Source organism: Chlorocebus sabaeus, chromosome 11 (assembly GCF_047675955.1).
Source record: "Chlorocebus sabaeus isolate Y175 chromosome 11, mChlSab1.0.hap1, whole genome shotgun sequence".
Lineage (NCBI taxonomy): Eukaryota > Metazoa > Chordata > Mammalia > Primates > Cercopithecidae > Chlorocebus > Chlorocebus sabaeus.
In genome coordinates this window covers 39,904,752-39,926,010 of record NC_132914.1, presented here as the reverse complement: position 1 = coordinate 39,926,010, position 21,259 = coordinate 39,904,752, and the positions used below count along the sequence as shown (strand labels likewise).

Sequence of the window (21,259 nt, the reverse complement as noted above, 5' to 3'; positions counted from 1 at the left end):
AAGAGCAGCTTGTTGGGATGGTGGAGACTGGAGAGCTGTGCTGTCCAATACAGTAGCCACTAACCACACGTGACTATATTTTATTTTTCATTAGTGAAACAGAATTAATTCTGTTTCTCAATCACACTAGTTCTATTTCAAATGCTAGTGGCTGCCATACTGGACATGAAGATATAAAACATTTTCATCACTGCAGACAATTCTATTTAGCAGAGTTGTCATGGAGGACTGAGGAGTGAAAAGAAGGGAAAGCTGTCATGGTAAGTGGTGATCTAGTAAATTAAATACACATTTGCAACTATTTTACCATTAAAGTGGAAAATAAAAGCTTACAACTTTTATAGGAGCATTGTGAAATAAAATTAGCATCTGTAAAATGTTCTACAATCTTTTAATGAAAGGTACATAAAAATAAGTTAAAAAAAGAAACTCCAATTGGGGCGTAATATACAAGGAACCATTCATAATGTCTAATGTGTTGATGAGGTCAGGAAAAAAGTGATAGTACCTTTATATTAAATACTGGAGATAAATTTAAACCCTTTAATTTGGGCCTCTGCAATGCAGAAGGTGCCAAAACTATTGTAATCTATGTTGCTGTTTGTGCTGTATTAATAGAAAAAGATATCTTTGAGTCCTCCTCAAAGCTGCAGTCCCACTGCCTCTTAAAAACACAGCTTCTAAAAAGAACACTGGTGGTTGCTAAGAAATGCATTACGAACACATGGATCAGAGCTATAGTGCCTGCATTCAATATGTAAGTGAAATTATTACAACCACAAAAGGAAGCAACTGCAAAATCAATGATAAATTAAGTACAACTTGCAGCAGCTTTTCATGAGGAATTTGTTGTGAGAGAAGATTTAATGGAGGTGGCAATAGGAACACATGGTAGTCACATTCAGCAAGCTAGGAAGGTTCCTGGAGTTACCGCCACTGAGCTAGATGAAGACACTGAAACATTAAGAATCTATAGAGAGAGTGCTGATGCTGTAAAAAAGGCTAGAGGTTTCTTGGAATTTGTGCAGGATTTTATTCAGGCTTCTAAGAATCTCACTGGAAAAGTAAATGGAAAAAAATGGCAAAGTTATTCAAGAAATAGTAGACAAATCTGATACAGTTCAGGTGAGAATTGAAGGGGATAGTGAAAATAAACGACCCAGAGAAGACGGTATGATTCCATTTGTATCTGTTGGCACTAAAGAAACCATTGGAAATGTGCAAGTTCTTTTAGAGTACCATATTGCTTATCTAAAGGAAGTAAAACAGCTAAGAATGGAACGCCTACAGATTGATGAGCAGTTACAAGAGATTGGTTCTAGGTCTTATAGTGGAAGAGGCAGAGGTTGTCGGGGCCCTAATTACACCTTGTTATAGTACAAATTTTGAGCTGTCTAAACCCTCTGAAATAGAATCTGAGGGTAAAGACAAGCTGAGTGATTGGTCATTGGCAGGAGATGATGATCGAGACAGCCGACATCAGCGTGACAGCAGGAGACACCCAGGAGGAAGATGCAAAGTGTTTCAGGGGGTCAAGGTCGTGGTGGACCACATGGTGGCAAATCCTTCATCATTTCTGTGCTCAAAGATCCAGACAGCAATCCATACAGCTTACTTGATAATACAGAATCAGATCAGACTGCAGACACTGATGCCAGCGAATCTCATCACAGTACTAATCGTCATATGAGGTCTCATAGACGAAGGACTGACGAAGATGCTGTTCTGATGGATGGAATTACTGAATCTGATACAGCTTCAATTACTGAAAATGGGCTAGGCAAAAGATGTGATTGAAGAACATGGTCCTTCAGAAAAGGCAATAAATAGCCCAACTAGTGCTTCTGGCAATGACATTGCTACAGCATACTCTGGGAGAAGACAAGATTAATAGCTTAAAAGAAGAAAACAGTCAAGAAGCAGCAGTCCTCAATGGTGTTTCATAAACCGAAGAAGTCCTAGTTTACAGTTCTTTTACATTACATTTACAATAATGCTTGTACCAGCTTGCCAAAGATAGAATATGGATTGCCAATCTTTACATCGCACTTTCAGTTCCACCATTTGGAATTCAAAAAGGGGAGGGATCCTGAATAAATCATATGTTAAACATACTTTGACACCTACTGTGTTATAAAATATATCATCAGATATGCCTTGAGAATAGTACATGTAAATTTTTTAAAAGTTGCTGGCTATAGGAAATGTTATTTTGTTTTCAAAATATGGCAGAGATGGGGGGTGGTGGGTGGGGTGGGATCCCTAATGTAATATTCTTTATGAAAGCACTGGCTGCTTTTGTAACATTTTTAATATGCAACCACTTCTTCATCTGAGGAAAACTAGAATAAAACGCAGTCTAAAATACTGTGCACTGAATTGTAATTTCTTCATTAGTTTAGTCTAGGAACTGGTCTGTTTTAACGTGTTTTTTAAAAGCCGTATGTAGTGGAAAATCCGCACACCAATGGAATACATTTGTTAAACTCTCATCTGCAGGGACACTGTGTGATATTTGGCAGTGACTGTTCTACCTTGAGGTTTTGTTTGGTTTATTTATTAAAGTGCACAGTATTTAAACATCAAACATAGCTTTAGTTAAAACACTAAGCTGAATTAGTCATGTCCATTCAGACATAACCGGAACTACTGAAAAGATTAATTTCCAGAAGGTTTATTCTATATAAACTACACACTAGTCTTCAGTAGTGTATCTTCTTTTTTCTTGTTTCGGTTGTTTGATGTGCAATATGTTTTTGTATGCAGATAGTAAATAAACTTTGATCTTCCAAAAAAAGAGAGAGAATACAGCGTATTGGCCAGGCATAGTGGCTCACGCTCATAATCCCAGCACTTTGGGAGGCCAAGGTGGGTAGATCACCTGAGGTCAGGAGTTTGAGACCAGACCGGCCAACATGGTGAAACCCCATCTCTACTAAAAATACAATATTTAGCTGGGCGTGGTGGTGGTGGGCGCCTGTAATCCCAGCTACTCAGGAGGCTGGGGCAGGAGAATTGCTTGAACTGGGCAGGTGGAGGTTGCAGTGAGCTGAGATCACACCATTGCACTCTACACTCCAGCCTGGTTACTCCGTCTCAAAAAAACAAAAAACGAAACAAAACAAAATGAATATAATATATATAATACGTATAGCATACAAAATATGTGTTAACTGACTATATTATTGATAGGGCTTTTGGTCAACAGCAGACTATCTGTAGTTAAGTTCTGGGGCAGTCAAAAGTTATACCTGAATATTCAAATGTTGCGGGGGGGGGGGGGGGGGCGGGCAGGGAGAGACAGCGTCACAAATCCCTGAGTTGTTCAAGTGTCAACTGTAGGGGGGTGGGTGGGTGGGTGGGTGGGTGTGTGTGTGTGTGTGTGTGTGTGTGTGTTTATGAGACAGAGACAGAAGAGCAGCTAAATCGAAGACCCATCACAAAAACACAACTGATGAGATCACTGGCCTTCAGAGAACAGCTCAACCTTCAGTCCCTCTCCACCCCTTTAGAGGTTAAGGGGGTAGGCTGAAAGTTCCAACTCTATAAACACATGGTTGGTTACCCTGGGCAATCAGCCCCTAAACAGAGGCTATCCAGGAGCTCCCCCAGCCATTAGTGCTCTCATTCACATACAAAAAGACACTTATCACTTTAAGATTCTAGAAGCTGTGTGCCAAGAAATGGGGGCAGAGGCCAAATATATATTTCTTATTATATCCAGAAATGGAAAGATAAGTGACAAAATAAATAGAGCAAAAGCTTAATTATAGAATCTAGGTGATATGTATATGAGTGTGCACCAGACAATTTCTTCAACTTTTCTTCATGTCTGAAAATTTTCAAAATAAAATGAAGATGGATCTGTTCTGCTTTGACCCTGGAGGATGAGCTTTGCATCTTCTCGATATGGGTTAGATATTAATGAATCTGCAAATGCTGACATGAGTGTGAATGACAGATAAATGTGCCTGCCACACAACTAGAGCTCACCTTCTATGTTAAAGCACTGGAATTGGTCAGAGTACATGCTCTGTTCAAGGACTTTACATTCTAGTAAAAGACCAATAGATTAAAAATTACCAAACAACAAGGCAGAATATGGTAAATGCCATAAGATAAATACAAAGTGTTGTAATTATTCCAAATAAAAGATCATGGGGGGCGCACTAAGACAGTGTGAACTGTTCTAAGCACCTTGAAAGCAAAAAAGCATAGTGTGTTTAAAGAGTAATGAATCTTGGAATATAGGGAAGTTTTGGGAAAAATAGTAGACTGGAATCAAAATGGAGCTAGACATGAGCAGGTAAGGCAAAGACCAAACTCTTAGACTTAAAATAACTTATGGTAGAAACACTGTAGACATTTTTTTCTCTCATTCAACAGACAATAAACAAACAACTAAAGACTGTTGATTAGGGAAAAAACCAACGTATTCATTGCTCACTGAATTTTGAGAAAAGTAATTTTGTATTCAATGTCAATTACTGGCTTGGGAAATGAATTTCTAAGATGCAAAACATATAGAAAGGCTAAACCTAAAGAAAAATATTCATGAACACAGGATGAAAGGCAATTAAATACATAATAAAATAGGCTTTAAAATTCTAACTGCTGAGAAAATGAGCACAAATATTTTGCGATATGATATAATTTCATTTGGCTTTTGATACTGTCATGTCTGAGAATAAAAATTCTTTAACAAAAGCAAGGAGTAGGCTTAATTTGCACATATCCCAAGTCATGTCCAAAACATCCATCATAATGAAACAGACCACAGTTTAAGATGGCAATTCAGCTCCCTAAAAGATATCTGCAACTTAGAAAGTCCCTTAAGTTTTTTTTTTTTTAAAAAAAAAAAGAAGTTAAAATAGCAAAGTTCTTTTTTTTTAATTAAATTTTTAAAAATTTCCATTGGTTGTTGGGGAACAGGTGATGTTTGGTTACATGAGTAAGTTCTATGGTGGTGATCTGTGAGATTTTGGTGCACCCATCACCTGAGCAGGCAGTATACACTGCACCCAATTTGTGGTCTTTTTTATCCCTCACCCCCTTTCCACCCTTTTCCCCTGAGTCCCCAAAGTCCACTGTGTCTTTCTTAGGCCTTTGCATCTCGCACAGCTTAGCTCCCACATATGAGTAAGAACATACGATGTTTGGATTTCCATTCCTGAGTTAGTTACTTCACTTAGAATAATTGTCTCCAATCTCACCCAGGTCATTGCAAATGCCACTAAAACACTCCTTTTTATAGCTAAGTAGTATTCTATTTATATATATATAAAATATATATATTCTATTATATATATTATATATATAATATATATATTCTATTATATATATTATATATATATTCTATTTTATATATATATATCACAGTTTCTTTATCCACCCGTTGACTGATGGACATTTGGGTTGGTCCCACGATTTTGCAACTGCAAGTTGCACTGCTACAAACAAATGTGTGCAAGTATCTTTTTCATATAATGACTTCTTTTCCTCTGGGTAGATACCCAGTAGTAGGATTGCTGGATCAAATGGTAGTTCTACTTTTAGTTCTGTAAGGAATGTCCACACTGTTTTCCATAGTGGCTGTACTAGTTTACATTCTCACCAGCAGTGTAGAAGTCTTCCCTCTTCATCACATCCATGCCAACATCTACTGTTTTTTCATTTTTTTCATTATGGCCATTCTTGCAGGAGTGAGGTGGTATTGCATTATGGTTTTGATTTGCATTTCTCTGATCATTAGTGACGCTGAGCATTTTTTCATATGTTTATTGGCCATTTGTGTATCTTCTTTTGAGAATTGTTTATTCATATCCTTAGCCCACTTTTTGATGGGATTTTTTTTTTTTCTTGCTGATTTGAGTTTGGTGTAGATTCTGGATATTAGTCCTTTGTCAGATGTAGAGATTGTGAAGATCTTCTCCCACTCTGTGGGTTGTCCACTTTGCTGACTGTTCCTTTTTCTGTGCAAAAGCTCTTTAGTTTAATTAAGTCTCAGCTATTTATCTTTGTTTTTATTGCATTTACTTTTGGGTTCTTGGTCATGAAATCCTTGCCTAAGCCAATGTCTAGAAAGGTTTTTCCAAAGTTTGTCTTCTAGAATTTTTATAGTTTCAGGTCTTAGATGTAAGTCCTTAATCCATCTTGAGTTGATTTTTGTATAAGGTGGGAGATGAGGATCCAGTTTCATTCTCCTACATGTAGCAGCACCATTTGTTGAACAGGGTGTCCCTTCCCCACTTCATGTTTTTGTTTGCTTTGTCGAAGATCAGTTGGCAGTAAGTATTTGAGTTCATTTCTGGGTTCTCTATTCTGTTCCACTGATCTATGTGCCTGTTTTTATGCCAGTACCATGATATTTTTGGTGACTATTGCCTTACAGTCTAGTTTGAAATTAGGTCATGTGATGCCTCCAGATTTGTTCTTTTTGCTTAAAACAGCAAAATTCTTATGTAAACACCGAATTGATTTTTATATACAGCTTACAAAAGAAATATTTGAGAATTAAATCATTTATTTTAAACACAATAAATTCAAATAAATAATTTTACAATTTCACAGATGAGGCAGTCTAGTCTTCATGAAATGATATAATATTATCTATCAGAAAAGTGTAATATCCTGACTGTACAAAAGGTCACATTTTAGATCTGACTAAGGCTAAAAGAAAGTAATTAACTGGCAACAGCCAGTTCTCAAGGTGAAAAAAAGTCTTACATTGGTTTGAGAAACCTGTAAGGCACAAGATCCACCCAGTTAACTCTCCAACAGGAGAGAAATTTGTCAGCAGGAGTGACTAAGCAGGAAACAGCTTAGCTATTTCAAGACCCACCCCCTCCACTTCCTTCCCAGCTCATCTACCACAAAAGAGGTTGGAGACAATTCAATATATAGGTCTCTTATCTTCTGAAGATATGGAATTTATGTCGCAGAACCTAGAAGTTTTAACTGTTACAGGGTCCAATGAGTTGAGCTCTCAACTCAGGGAGGCCTCACCACACAAGAATAATTTTTGGAAAAAAGGGAGGAATCCTAGCAAAGGTCTCCATGTCTAAGGATGGCTGTGGGTTACAATTCTAAAGATCTTTTTATTGGCTTATTCAAATATAATGGCATTTTAAAATTCCTGGCAAATGAGAAGTATTTTTACTAACTTAACATTTTCATATAGACCTTCGTATTTTATGTACCAGAATCCTCAAAAGCACTCTGGAGTTACTGGCCTTATTTTATAAAAATAGTGAAGCAGAGAGATTAAAGGAGTTAATTGTAAGAAATACAATGAACATTCACAGCCTAAATTTCAAATTCACTCCTTATCATACTGCTGCTACCAGGCAAGATAATTATTTAAATCCAAAACAGAAATGAAGCCATGACTGAACTAAATCCTTAGCAATGATAAATGAGCCTGCTTGGTTTTGAAGAGTGGTGTAAAGGAACTGGCTTGGAGGAGTCCGGAAGCAGGTCATCTGATTATGATTCCTAACTGCCATGAGACAATACATGAGGGGTGTGTGTGTGTGTGTTTCATGTCTAATACTGTACTTTAAGGTACTCAAGTCATTCCCCTAGTGAAATTTGAAACGTGGGTTATTTTTCCATATAGCTTCAAGGAAGCCACTAAGATAAACAGAAATAAATAGGTCAGATCAGCCATCTGCCCCATGCTGGGAAAAGCATTATTGTTCTGTAAGCTACTTAACGCTGTGGTTGGTTAAAGAGCATTTTATGGTTGAAATGGGACATTTTCAACGTATCCTGCAGAAGCAGCAAGTTCCCCTTAGTTTCTTTTGACAGATGATCCAGTGGACCAGGCACATTCACTCTACTATCCCACTTCTTTCATTATTAAAATCCTATATCGTGTATACACACACAGGACCTAGAAGGACCATCAAACTGTAAACTACTTGTAATTATGGATGACTTTGTTCCTTGCTTCCTTGTTTTTCAGTTACCTATGATGCACATGTTAACTTTTAAAAAATAACAGTCATTTTAAAAACCTGAGGAGGCCTGGCACGGTGGCTCACATCTGTAATTCCAGCACTGTGGGAGGCCGAGGCAGGCGGATCACAAGGTCAGGAGTTCGAGACCAGCCTGGCCAACATGGTGAAACCCCAACTCTACAAAAATTTTCCGAGCATAGTGGCGTGCGCTTGTAATCCTAGCTACTCAGGAGGCTGAGGGAGGAGAACTGCTTGAACTCGGGAGGTGGAGGTTGCAGTGAGCCAAGATTATCGCCACTGCACTCCAGCCTGGGCGACAGAGCAAGACTGTTGTCTCAAAAAAATAAAATAAAATAAAATAAAATAAAATAAAATAAAATAAAATAAAATAGGTCAGGCGCGATGGTTCACGCCTTTAATCCCAGCACTCTGGGAGGCCAAAGTGGGCCGATCACCTGAGGTCAGGAGTTCAAGACCAGCCTGGCCATGGTGAAACCCCATCTCTACTGAAAAAAAAAAAAAAAAAATTAGCCAGGCGTGGTGGTGCACACCTATTATCCCAGCTACTCGGGAGGCTGAGGCAGGAGAATTGCTTAAACCTGGGAGGCAGAGGTTGCAATGAGCCGAGATCACACCATTGCACTTCAGCCTGGGCAACAAGAGCGAAACTCCATCTCAAAAATACATACATACATACATACATACATAAATACATAAAATAAAATAAAAACCTCAGGAAAAAAATCTGTATTGGAAAGCTGACTTTAGTAGAAGTTACTTTTGCTACTATGAAATTCCTCCATGTCTTATACTGAAAAACCATGTAGTATCAGTACATGTGTTATTATGCTTTTTACTTTTTCTGTTTTCTGTGACATTAAAGTTTAAATATTCTGTATGTTTAGAAAAGCTTTCTTTTTTTTATAGTATCAAGGTATTGTGACTTTTCAGCTCAAGAAAAATTAGTGTTTGTTCATGCAGCATTTCTGGGAGACTTTCAAAATGTATGCCATAATCTCTTTTTTTGTTGCTGAAGCGAGTGGGGGTAGCTAGGAGGTAACAGGATCAGAAAGTGCTAGTGCAGGGTGGTCAGGATTACCTACAGCTCGTTCAGGCAGTTTCTGTTTAGCCGCTCCCTTTCCAGCCTCCTAAGATAGGCCCCCGAAGCTGTATTTACACTACATGCCAACCGAAAAATATGCATTTATAGAAGATACGATTTAAGAGTTTTGGTAATAAAGATGAATCCTAGAGTTCACTAGTTTACAAAAAATTGGGCTTATGATGTTGACATTACCAAGGAATACGTAGGAAACAGGGATGGCAGGAAGGTGGCGGAAGGAGGCAAGGGAAGAAAGAGGGAAATTATGGAAGAAAATAAGTTGCCTCGTGCTCTTCTAGTTCCAGGTTCTAAACTTCGTTTCAGTCCTGTTACATAAGAAACCCCGCAATTTTTCAATACTTTGCCTTTACTTGCTGAAGGTAGTTTGAGTGGGTTTTATAATGTTTTTAAACTTTTAAAATGCCAGATACCTACCCTGATAGACTACTTCATGGAATAGATGTTACCTGGCCTTCTGGGAGCAGTGCAGGCCTGTATACTTGCACTGATAGGCTTATCTGCCTATCAGCAGTGCTTTAACATTGGCAGAAATGCCATCATAATGTTATAAATCTATTTTCTCATCAATGTAATTGCAAAACCCAGCAAAGGTGCTTCACAAGCCTCTATTCAATGTAGTTAAAGAAAGGCTATAATTTTCCATGGTCGGCCGGGTGCGGTGGCTCACGTCTATAATCCCAGCACTTTGGGACGCTGAGGTGGGAGGACCACCTGAGGTCAGGAGTTCGAGACCAGCCCGGCCAACATGGTAAAACCCCATCTCTACTAAAAATGGAAAAATTAGCTGGGCATGGTGGCTTACGCCTGTAGTCCCAGCTACTCGGGAAGCTGAGGCAGAAGAATCACTTGAACCAGGAGGCAGAGGTTGCAGTGAGTTGAGATCATGCCACTGTACTCCAGCCTGGGCAACAGAGTGAGACTCAGTCTCAAAAAAAAAAAAAAAAATTTCCACGTTAAAAGTTAAGGCCGGGCGCGGTGGCTCACGCCTGTAATCCCAGCACTTTGGGAGGCCGAGGCGGGCGGATCACAAGGTCAGGAGATCGAGACCATGGTGAAACCCCGTCTCTACTAAAAAATAGATAAAAATTAGCCGGGCGCAGTGGCGGGCGCCTGTAGTCCCAGCTACTCGGGAGGCTGAGGTAGGAGAATGGCGTGAACCCGGGAGGCGGAGCTTGCAGTGAGCCGAGATTGCGCCACTGCACTCCAGCCTGGGCGACAGAGCGAGACTCCGTCTCAAAAAAAAAAAAAAAAAATTAAAAAAAAATAAAAAAGTTAAACAATTACTAATCCTTAAAGTTTCCATTGAAAATATAGCTATCGCTACTCCTACTGGAAAAAAAGAATAATGTATCTGCTTTCAGCTCATCACACACAAATGTAGGATAATAGAATATTATCAGTTTACTTAATCATACTTCTCCCAGAGAGGGACTTTTCAATTAGGTAACATACAATACCACTCTGAATACTTCCAAGATGTTTTTTCTTTCCAGAAGAAAGGAATTATTCATAACTAATATAAATAGCACAGCTTTATTTTAAAAATAGGAACTGTTGTATCAGGTAGATTAAAAGTAGGTTAAAGTTAATTAATATTTAAAATAATTCATTATTTTACTTTTATTTCTGAAGGCATTATGTACAGTAGGGAAAATCCATAAATACTATTATATATAAATGGAAGTCCATATTTTCAAGATCTGTCTGTAGATATTTCCTAATCCATACTTTTATAGCAAAATTCATAGAGTAACTGGTATATGAATTATAATTAATCTTGATTTGTCCAGCTAGCAATACAAATATAAACTGCTACTGACTTCTCAAATGTTACTAAGTTCCTTCCAAGAATCAGAGAAATACTTAGAATAATACTGTGCACAAAAATGAACAGACTAATGTTAGAATCATGCTGTCATTATTACATCAACTAGTCACATTGCTACTTCCACTTTATGCTCAAGGTAAATACCAGGTATCAGTTACTAAGAACAGTGCTATTAAGTTTTAGTAAAGGTATTAATCTTATTTTCAAGCAGTTTTTTTGAAAACAGAATTTACCTACAGCCAAGGATTCAAGGTAGAAATCCAGTCAAATTAAATTAATGTATTGTTTGCAGATAATTTGGGGTAAGTCAGTATTAAGGAACACATCTCAGTATTTCTATTTATTAGAAATAACAAGGGCAAAAAATGGTAGTATTATAACTAACAAATTCTACTGAAATCCTTAAAAATCAAATGAACCTTGCTATACATATTTTCAGTATGTAGCATTTTTTTAAAACTGATTTTTTAAACTTGAACTATTAGTTTACAACATTGTAACTTTTTTGGTTAGTAAAATCACTAAAATGGGAATGACTAGTCAATTTTAGGTAAGAATAACAGGGAAAGCCAGGAATAAAAATCTTTGTTTTAGCAGTACTGAACATTTGACTGGTTCAGATACGAGTCAGAAGGCTGACCAACTTAGTACAAGAGCCAAAAGAAACAGCAGGCTGTCATTTCCCCTTTAACCTTACTTTGTGGAAGACTACCATGTGCTCATGTAGATACAACATAAACAGAAATTTTTCATGTAAACACATCCTGGAAAAAGGCATTAAACCATTCTTCTCCTCATACACATTTTCAGTGTCCTATCACAATAAAAAGCATAAACATCAAAATGTGGCTTTGCTGAGGGTTTAGTACTATTTGTGTTACAGTATTTAAAAGTTCAGAAATTATTACTTATGAATAATTTTCTGTTTATTTTCTGAAATACACTGAAAAACACTAAGCCATTTGTAAAAATTAACTGCTAAATTATTGTAGTATTTTTAAAAGGACTGATTACATGCCTTTAGAGGTACCATTAATGCTGAAATCTGACTCTGTGCACTTACTTCTGGTTTCACTATTTCTACACTCGTAACACTAGCATGGACCTAATCAATACAGCACTGTTACATCACAGCACAGTAGCTTTCTTTCTAGCAGTTTTGCTTCTAGCCTATTTTTATTCTAAACTTTCTTATTCACAGGTGCCATCTTTCTTAAAATAAAATTAAAATAAAAACAAAATAACAAAAATCCTACATCAAGAAAACCCTCCAACCTTTCCAGTATACTGCTCCTCTGGTTTCTGAAGATCTGATCCACTTAAATTCAACAAAATCTTAGCTACTAAAACTTTCTCATCACCCATTAAAATACTATGTACCATACATTTTAAAGCATTTTAACTTCTCTCATATGCCATCTGCATTCCCCTGGCTGCTTCTCTAATTTCTTCAAAATTTTGTTTAAGATATTTGTCACAGCTCAGCATAATGGCTCATGCCTGTAATCCCGGCACTTTGGAAGGCCGAGGCGGGTGGATTGCCTAAGGTCAGGAGTTTGAGAGCAGCCTGAACAACATGGTGAAACCCCATTGCTACTAAAAATACAAAAATCAGCCAGGCCTGGTGGTGCATGCCTGTCATCCCACCTACTCGAGAGGCTGAGACAGGAGAATCGCTTGAACCCGGGAAGTGGGAGGTTGCAGTGAGCCAAGATCAAACCACTGCACTCCAGCCTAGGCAACAGAGCGAAACTCCATCTCAATAAATAAATAAATAAAATAAAGATAGTTTTCACAAAGTCTTTCTTAGATCAATTTTTCTAGGTTACTCTAAATATTTAAGAAATGTAAGTATCTTTCTGTCCTCCTACCTCCTCCATTATCTTGAGGACAGAACCACTTCTTTTGCTTCCTTTGTAACTACCTCAGAGTCTCCCAGTGTAAGGCTGAGAAAAAGTTGATTTTTAATTATCTCTGATTTATCTAAAACTCTAAAATCAAATATTCTGGCCTTGGCTCAAATTTTAATTAGACATTTTGATCATCCTAACCAACTGATCCACATGCAAAGTAACTGATATTAGTGAATAAATCTGTTCAAAGGGAGGTGGTCAATAAAAACTATTCCTTGGTTAAGATTACAACTAAAACCATAATAGATTTAGAATTACAAGGAAGGTGAATTATAACAAACAAGTTCTGAAATCAACCAGGGAAGAAAGTTTACATTATAATGTCATTTCAAAATAGTGAAAAGCATAAAACACAGTATCCTGAAAGCGAATAATAATGTTATAACTTTTAAATGTAAACACTTTGTTGTAAATACTTGTTTTTGACAAATAAAACTCAGTATTTAGTATCAATTATTCACATATAAAAAATACACACAGAATCTTGCTGATAGTTGGCTTAGCAAAATGTTTTGTATGCAAATTGTATAAAGTGATCATCAATCAAATGCACAAACCATACTCTAGTTAAAATACCCAATTCCTGTACTGGATTAACAACATTTTATTATTTTGTGAGAATCAAATCCTGACCACAATCAAGATAAGATTTGGACTAAAATTGTTTTCCCTATAAGAGAATTCCTACACTGTGGGAAGAGAGTAAAATTCAATCAGAGGCCAGATGTGGTAGCTCACACGTGTAATCCCAGCACTTTGGGAGGCCAAGCGGGTGAGTCACTTGAGGTCAGGAGTTTGAGACCAGCCTGTCTGACATGGCAAAACCTCGTCTCTACAAAAAAAAAAAAAAAGAAAGAGAGAGAGAGAGAGAGAGAGAGAGAGAGAGAGAGAGAGAGAGGAAGGAAGAGAGGGAGGGAGGAAGGGAGGAAGAGAATATGTAGCTGGGCGTGGTGGCACACGCTTGTAATCTTAGGTACTCAGGAGTCTGAGGCAAGAGAATCACTTGAACCTGGGAAACGGAGGCTGCAGTAAGCTGAGATGGCACCACTGCACTCCCCAGCCTGGGCAACAAAGTGAGACTCCATCTCAGAAGAAAAAAAAAAAAAAAATCACTTAGAAATACCCTGCCTCACTGCACATACAATTTTCGCCACAAAACCATGAACACCAAAGGAGAAAAACATATACACACACAAAGAGACAAGTTTCAAAATGTCTAAAAACCTATTTATATTGTCTTTTTCAAAAAAAAAAAAGTATGCACACACTCTCAAACAAAACTAGTCCAAAAGTTGTACCATTCAAGATGACACTTATTTAAAATGTGTATTACTAAGATGAAGCAATAATTAAAAGGTAAACATATATAAAAACAAAAGGAAAAATTTTCAGTCCATTGTGTAGGTGTGACAGGAAAGCTCTAAAATTTTTCCTCTAACACTGAATCCTGTCCAGTGATTCAAGCCAGTATTTATCCCATATAGTTCAATTGTGTAGCAGCTGCATTCTGTACTCTATTTTTTGACGGCAAAGAAGTCATGTTAATTAAATTGGAACAACCTAAATATAACTTTAAAAGTCAATTTTGACTATGATATCCTATATTTCTGTTAGAAGCAGCAGAAGCAGCAACAATCATTCTCCTCAAATACTGAACACACTCTCAACTATCCATATAGAAACCAAGTTAAATTGCTTTCTTAGCCTTCAAGTCATCATATACAGATATAATTACACAGTGAAAGTTTCAAATTCAACTACTTTGTGCAATAAGAATCAACTTGTTATAATCTTGGGAAATTAGCCACTCATATCCACAAATATGCCACATTTGGAAAGGAAAAAATGTAAAAATACTACCACAGGTATAATTTATTTTCTTTCTACTTAGGCCAAACATAACCAACACAAGTAACTTCTTATTCGTAGTAAACAACACAGATATAATTTAAATACAATTCAATCTTCAAAAGTGAAACTAAAAACCACCCTACTCTTCAATTTTTAATTTCCATAGATGTAACTACTATATAGAAAGTATAAAGGCCGGGCCCGGTGGCTCACGCCTGTAATCCCAGCACTCTGGGAAGTCAAGGCAGGCAGATCACCTGAGGTCAGGAGTTCGAGACCAGCTTGGCCAAAGTGATGAAACCCTGTCTCTACTAAAAATACAAAAAGTAGCCAGGTGTGGTGGTGGGTGCCTGTAATACCAGTCACTCAGGAGGCTGAGGCAGGAGAATCGCTGGAACCCAGGAGGCAGAGGTTGCAGTGAGCCAAGATCATACCACTTCACTCCAGCCTGGGCAACAGAGCAAGACTCCATCTCAAAAAAAAAAAAAAAAAAAAAAAAGGGCAAGAAAAGCATGCTCTAAGCATTTAAAATGTCATTCTCTCTTACTTTAAAACACACGTATGAAAGAATTTAAGCTATTAATGAGATGACAGGGAAATGTGGTAGAGGGATGAAGATTTTATGGTCGCAGAGCCCTAAGTTTGGGGTGCTAGGTAACCCTACTCTAAGTCCCAATTTATTTGTTTTTATTTTAAATTTTATTTTTAACTGACAAATAATGATTGTATATATTTGTGGGGTACAGTTTCCTTATTTGTAATGCAGGAATTATAATAATATCTTACCTTTTGTGAGGATTAAATGAGAGAATGTACATAAAGCACTTATTACTTAGAAACCATTAATTCATTCAACAAACATTTGAGGAGTTATTAAGTGAAGGCTCAGTACAAGTGGTGAAAAAAACATGTAGTGCCTATCCTCAGGAAACTCTCTTTTTAGCTGGAAAGATATTTTTAAGATGTATAAAAACAAAAAAATGTATAATTGTGGTAAGTTATTATAAAGGAAATAAAGTAGGTTCAATGACAGAGAATTACTTAGACTGGTTAGGGAGATAAAGAAAAATTTTAGGGAAAGGGTAACATTTAGCAGAGGCCAGAGAGAGAATGCTTAGTAGAAGACAGAATCAAGAATGGCTCTAAAGAAGGGGAAAATGCATGCCCAGTAGAGCGGAGGCCAGTATGACTGCAGAACAGTGAGCCACAAGGGTAATATGAAAGTAATTTGGAGGGTGAGGTAGTATACAGAGTTAGCAGGTCTCTATAGCCATGGTGAAGACTTTGGACTTTTATTCTAAGTATAATGGGAAACCACTGGAGGGTTTCAAATAGGGAAGCCATTGCATTTAACACATTTACATGTCAGGAAAAAAAAAATATTGCAATACTCCATTTGGCTAGGGAGACTGAGTTCCAAAATACTCTGCAGTGCTCATCTTTGTTTTAAAATAGTATTGTTCATTCCGTTTAGGTGGAAAATTTTAAATACGTTCCCCATTTCCTGACTTGATTTAAAAAAAAAAAAAAAAAAAAAAAAACGGCTTTTTTCTTTTTTCCCTCTTTAGAAGCATTATGGTCAACAGTTCAGCTGAGTTATGGATATAAGTTTAATTTTTATCACTTGTCTTTTTAATTTTGAACTGTCCCAATAATCTAGTTACTCACAGAACTGGTCAAACTTCTCGGCAAATAAACAACTGAGTTAAAAACTAAAAGAGACTAAGTTTGTGTCGTTATTTTTTTTTCTATAAAATCATCATCTTCACCATCTTATCGGGGGCAACTTTTATTTAGTAACATTTGAAGTGTTCTTACTTTGTCAATTATGGATAAACAATCCGGTTTGCCTTTCTACCCTTACTCAAAGGATGCTGTGAATTGTTGGAAAAAGTCCAAAACTGCAATTATTTGATCCATCATAAACTCCTTACTTAGTCTCTCTTGTTGACCTCTATATCAACACGTTACATATGGGGTATTCCAAGCCCTTTTGCACGCCCGATTCAGGAACTCCAACTGCTGATAGGACTCCTCCTCCTCCCTATCCCATTTCCCCCTACTCTTGGCAAAACTGCCTCTTTCCCAAACTTATCTCCTGTCCACCTCAAAAATGTTGTCCTTTATTTTCCTTTCCTCCTATCTCAGAAAACGGTTTCTCTGAATTTTCAAGATTAGTTACTGTATCTGTGCTACTGATAACCCCTCTTGCTTTATCAGTTATTAAATCTGTTTTTCCTCTTCAGTCTCTCATACTACCCTTCTTCTTTCACAAGTGCTCAAAAGTAAACAGATCGACAGACAAATTGGTCGCTGAGTTTTACTTACGTGCCTGCCACACACTCTTATGCAGTTATTCTTCTGTATTTCAGACTCTACCAATTTAACCTAGGCTCTCATTATCCCTCCCTCAAAAAGTAGCCAAACATTTCTGTATAGCCAATCTAATCTTCCAACAAACATTTTAATCATAATACTCATGTATTCAAAATTCTTCCACAAGCCCATCAATATAATTCAAACACTTTTTTTCTGGCTTTCAAATTTTTCAACAATCTGGCTCTGATCCACCTATCCTCATACAATGATACTGGGTTGCTATCTATTATCTTTATTCTACCTACAAAATTCAGTAAAATACAAATCTACAATTTTCAGTAAAATACAGTCTATAAATTCACATCCTATTCCATACTACCTTAATTTCTCAGTTATTATTTGAAGACAGTGTCTTTTAACTTGTAAGGTCTGTACTAACTCTGAGTGGTTAGTGCCAGAATTGAGTTGCAGTAGACTAGTTAAGGTTGAAACAGAATACTTCCTTCCTGATTTGTACCCTTTATAATAAAACTGTAATCGTAAGTATAACACTCTCCTGAATTCTGTGAGTTGTTCTAGCATATTCTTGAACCTTACGGGGGCATGGAAAACCCTGGATTTGTAGCCAGTTGACAGAAGTGCAGGTGATCTGGGGATACTCAAAGTGAGGCTGAAGTCTGAAGTAAAGGCAGTACTGTTGGACACTGTGCCCTTTAATTGTGGGGTATGCACTGACTCCAGGTGGTTAATGCCAGACTTGAATTGCACTACACCTGTTGGGGTTGAAACAGAACACTTCCTTCCAATTTCTACCAAGTCAAGACAAAGTTTCTGTGATCATTATTCAAGACTATTCAAGCTCCTTCTAATTTACTACAGTAAATAAAAATTTGTACTCTGTGAATTCAATGCCATTAAATGCTGTGACTGGGAAGTAGAATGGCAGAATGAAGGGTACAGGAGGCAAGATTTTAAAAATTCACATGTAAGATGATTTTACGCACACTAAACTACTTACAATTGTTGATTATTCCCTATAGCTCCCTATTTTCCTACTTACATGCATGTCATTCACCTTTTTGTAAAACCTTTTATCTCCTATCTCTACCAATGAGAATCCTACCTGAATTTTAAGAGTCTGATCAAATGTCACTTCCACAGAGAGGCCTTCTTTGGTTCTAACTGGAAATAATTTTAAATCTCAGATTAAGGCAAATAAGCATATTAGAAAGCAATGAATAAGAAGTGTTCACAGTTCTACCATTTCTAGTATGAACTTGAACAAGTCACTTGAGCTTTTCAAACATGTAAAATGAAGATAGGACCAAATAACACACTACATTTCTCAGAAAATTCTTCTGCCTCAAAAAATTTAGAAACACATTCTTTTAAACTGTCAGGAGCTGTTGATGAAGAGAAAGTAAAAAATCAGAGTGATACACTAATACAGTGGTAAAGTCATGGCTGCCCCCAAAGAACCACAAATCAGTCTGAGAGGGACGACAGATATTACCTTGAGCCCATGTAAGAGTGAGCTGGATCTGAGGTATCTACATAAAGCTAGGATCTCTGTAAAAGATGAATGAGAAAACAAAAACTGCCTGCTGGTCAAAGAAAATGACAGGTTTTGGCCAGGCGTAGTGGCTCATGCCTGTAATCCCAGCACTTTGGGAGGCCAAGGCAAGTGGATCATGAGGTCAGGAGTTCCAAGACCAGCCTGGCCAAGATGGTGAAACCTTGTCTCTACTAAAAATACAAAAATTAGCTGGGTGTGGCGGCATGCACCTGTAGTCCTAGCTACTCGGGAGGCTGAGGCAGAAGAATTGCTTGAACCTAAGAGGTGGAATTTGCAGTGAGCCAAGTGTAGCTGGACTACAGGCATGGACACTACCACGCCCAGCTAATTTTTGTATTTTTAGTAGAGACCGGGTTTCACCATATTCACCAGGTTGGTCTGGAACTACTGACCTTGTGATCCGCCCATCTCGGCCTCCCAAAGTGCTGGGATTACAGGCGTGAGCCACCGCACCCAGCCTTTCTATTTTTTTTTTTTTTTTTTTTTTTTTTTTGAGACTAATTCTCACTCTACCCCCCAGGGTGGAGTACAAGGGCATGATCTCCACTCACTGAAAACCTACACCTCCCGGGTTCAAGTGATTCTCGTGCCTCAGCCTCCCAAGTAGCTGATACTACAGGCATGCACCACCACGCCCAGCTAATTTTTGTCTTTTTAGTAGAGACAGGGTTTTACCACGTTGGCCAGGCTGGTGCTGAACTCCTGACCTCAGGTGATCCACCCGCCTTGGCCTCCTGAAGTGCTGGGATTACAGGCATGAGCCACCGCGCCTGGCCTAAAAAACCTATTTATTGAGTACAATATACACCACTTGGTGGCGGGTGTACTAATCTCAGACTTCTTCTCCTCATATTGCCTTTCCTTAAAACAGTTTGTTTTTTATCATTTCTATGTTCGTCCCTTCATTTAGTCTCGTAATGATGGTCTCAGGCAGTAACAGTAGTGACTGCTGTAAAGACAGTCTCAAGCTGTAACAGTAGTAACTGCTGTAGTGACCATCTCAAGTAGTAACTGTGGCAGTCAGCCACAAGTGTGGCACAAGTGTGGCTATACAATTCATCCAAATAACTAAAAGCCACTTGTACTCTAAAAGTTATTGGAAAAAAAAAATATATATATATAAAATATATTCAATGGATCAATTACATGGCATATTAAATACAATTAAAGACTTAGAGATAGTCTTTAACAAGATATGAAAGAAACAAAAAAGTGTAAGGAAAATAAGTCAGGATAAAAAAAAAATCGACCTAATTTCAACTGGAGGACATAAAAATAGAAAACAGAGGATATTAAATATTCAAAGGGATAACACTATAATTTTCCAGCTCTAATGAAAAACATAAACTCTCAGATAGAGAAGGCATAATTTAACATAAATTACCTTAAACAGAATAAATTTCAAAAACAATCCATACCTAGATATATTATGGTGAAACAGCATATCAAAAGTAAATATATTTTAAAATAAAAATAGTCCGGGTGCGGTGGCTCACGCCTGTAATCCCAACACTTTGGGAGGCCGAGATGGGTGGATCACGAGGTCAGGAGATCGAGACCATCCTGGCTAACACGATGAAACCCCATCTCTACTAAAAATACAAAAAATTAGCCGGGTGTGTTGGCGGACGCCTGTAGTCCCAGCTACTTGGGAGGCTGAGGCAGAAGAATGGCGTGAACCCAGGAGACAGAGCTTGCAGTGAGCCAGATTGCGGAGCTTGCAGTGAGCCAAGATCGTGCCACTGCACTCCAGCCTAGGCAAGAGAGCGAGACTCCGTCTCAAAAAATAAAAATAATAATAATAATAATAATTTCTTCCTTTCCCAAATCAAGTCGTTGTAAAGATCTAATGAGAATATATAATTTACATACATCTCAATAAATATTTTAGTCATATGTACTAACTTTATGAGAAATCTTCTCAATCTTGTGTGTTTTGAAAACCATTACAGCCTGGCTGGCTGTGTTTTTGCAACCAAATGAATGAAATAGTTTTGCTGCTTCTTTTACTTTCTAATTGCTTAAAAGCAAAGGTTCTTGAAGACTCACTGTAATATTTATCTTCATTGGCTGGAAAATTAGCAAATGACAGAGCTAAGCTACATGAGACTGAAGCACCCTTTCCAGTTCCATTCATAACTGTTAAACAAACATTTACGGCAAGCCTACAATAGGCAAGGAACTCCAAATGATGCAAATATTATTAATTAGGTAATTTTCCTTTCAGCCTGTTAATAAGGTAGGCAGTATCGTATCTGAACACATGCTATCTATTGGTAGGAAGAAAAGATATTAAACTTCTGGCTGTGCACAGCTGGCTATGCAACTGATGAATTCAGTGAAGAATATATTTTTAGTATAAATAAAACAAAGTTTAAAAAATTAAACATGCTTCAAACTACCCTCCCTTAATGCCAGATTCAAGTAAAAAGTCAATTTAACATTATTTACTCTTTTGCTTTACATGGGGCCGTTAGAGTTTTAACAATCACAATAGAGAATGTACTGCAGAAAAAAACATGGAATGAAAACATATTTGTATGTAAGAAAGCCCTCTACTGAGAGAATCGTATGTGTTTCTTCAAGCTTTTCCAAAGCTACAAAGAATTACTGAAACAGATAATTAGAGATTTATAATGAGTACTATTTAAACCCTCTAGGTTTAAAAAATGTTTATTATTATTAGGA

General features: G+C 37.4%; 1 protein-coding gene and 1 pseudogene across 22 annotated transcripts in view; one reads left to right on the top strand and one right to left on the bottom strand.

The window, feature by feature from the left end:
* Window positions 1-21,259, bottom strand: part of PPHLN1 (periphilin 1) — a 120,869-nt gene that overhangs the window by 10,648 nt on the left and 88,962 nt on the right. The window lies entirely within an intron of this gene.
* On the top strand, window positions 974-2,049 carry LOC103239468 (RNA-binding protein FXR1 pseudogene; annotated as a pseudogene).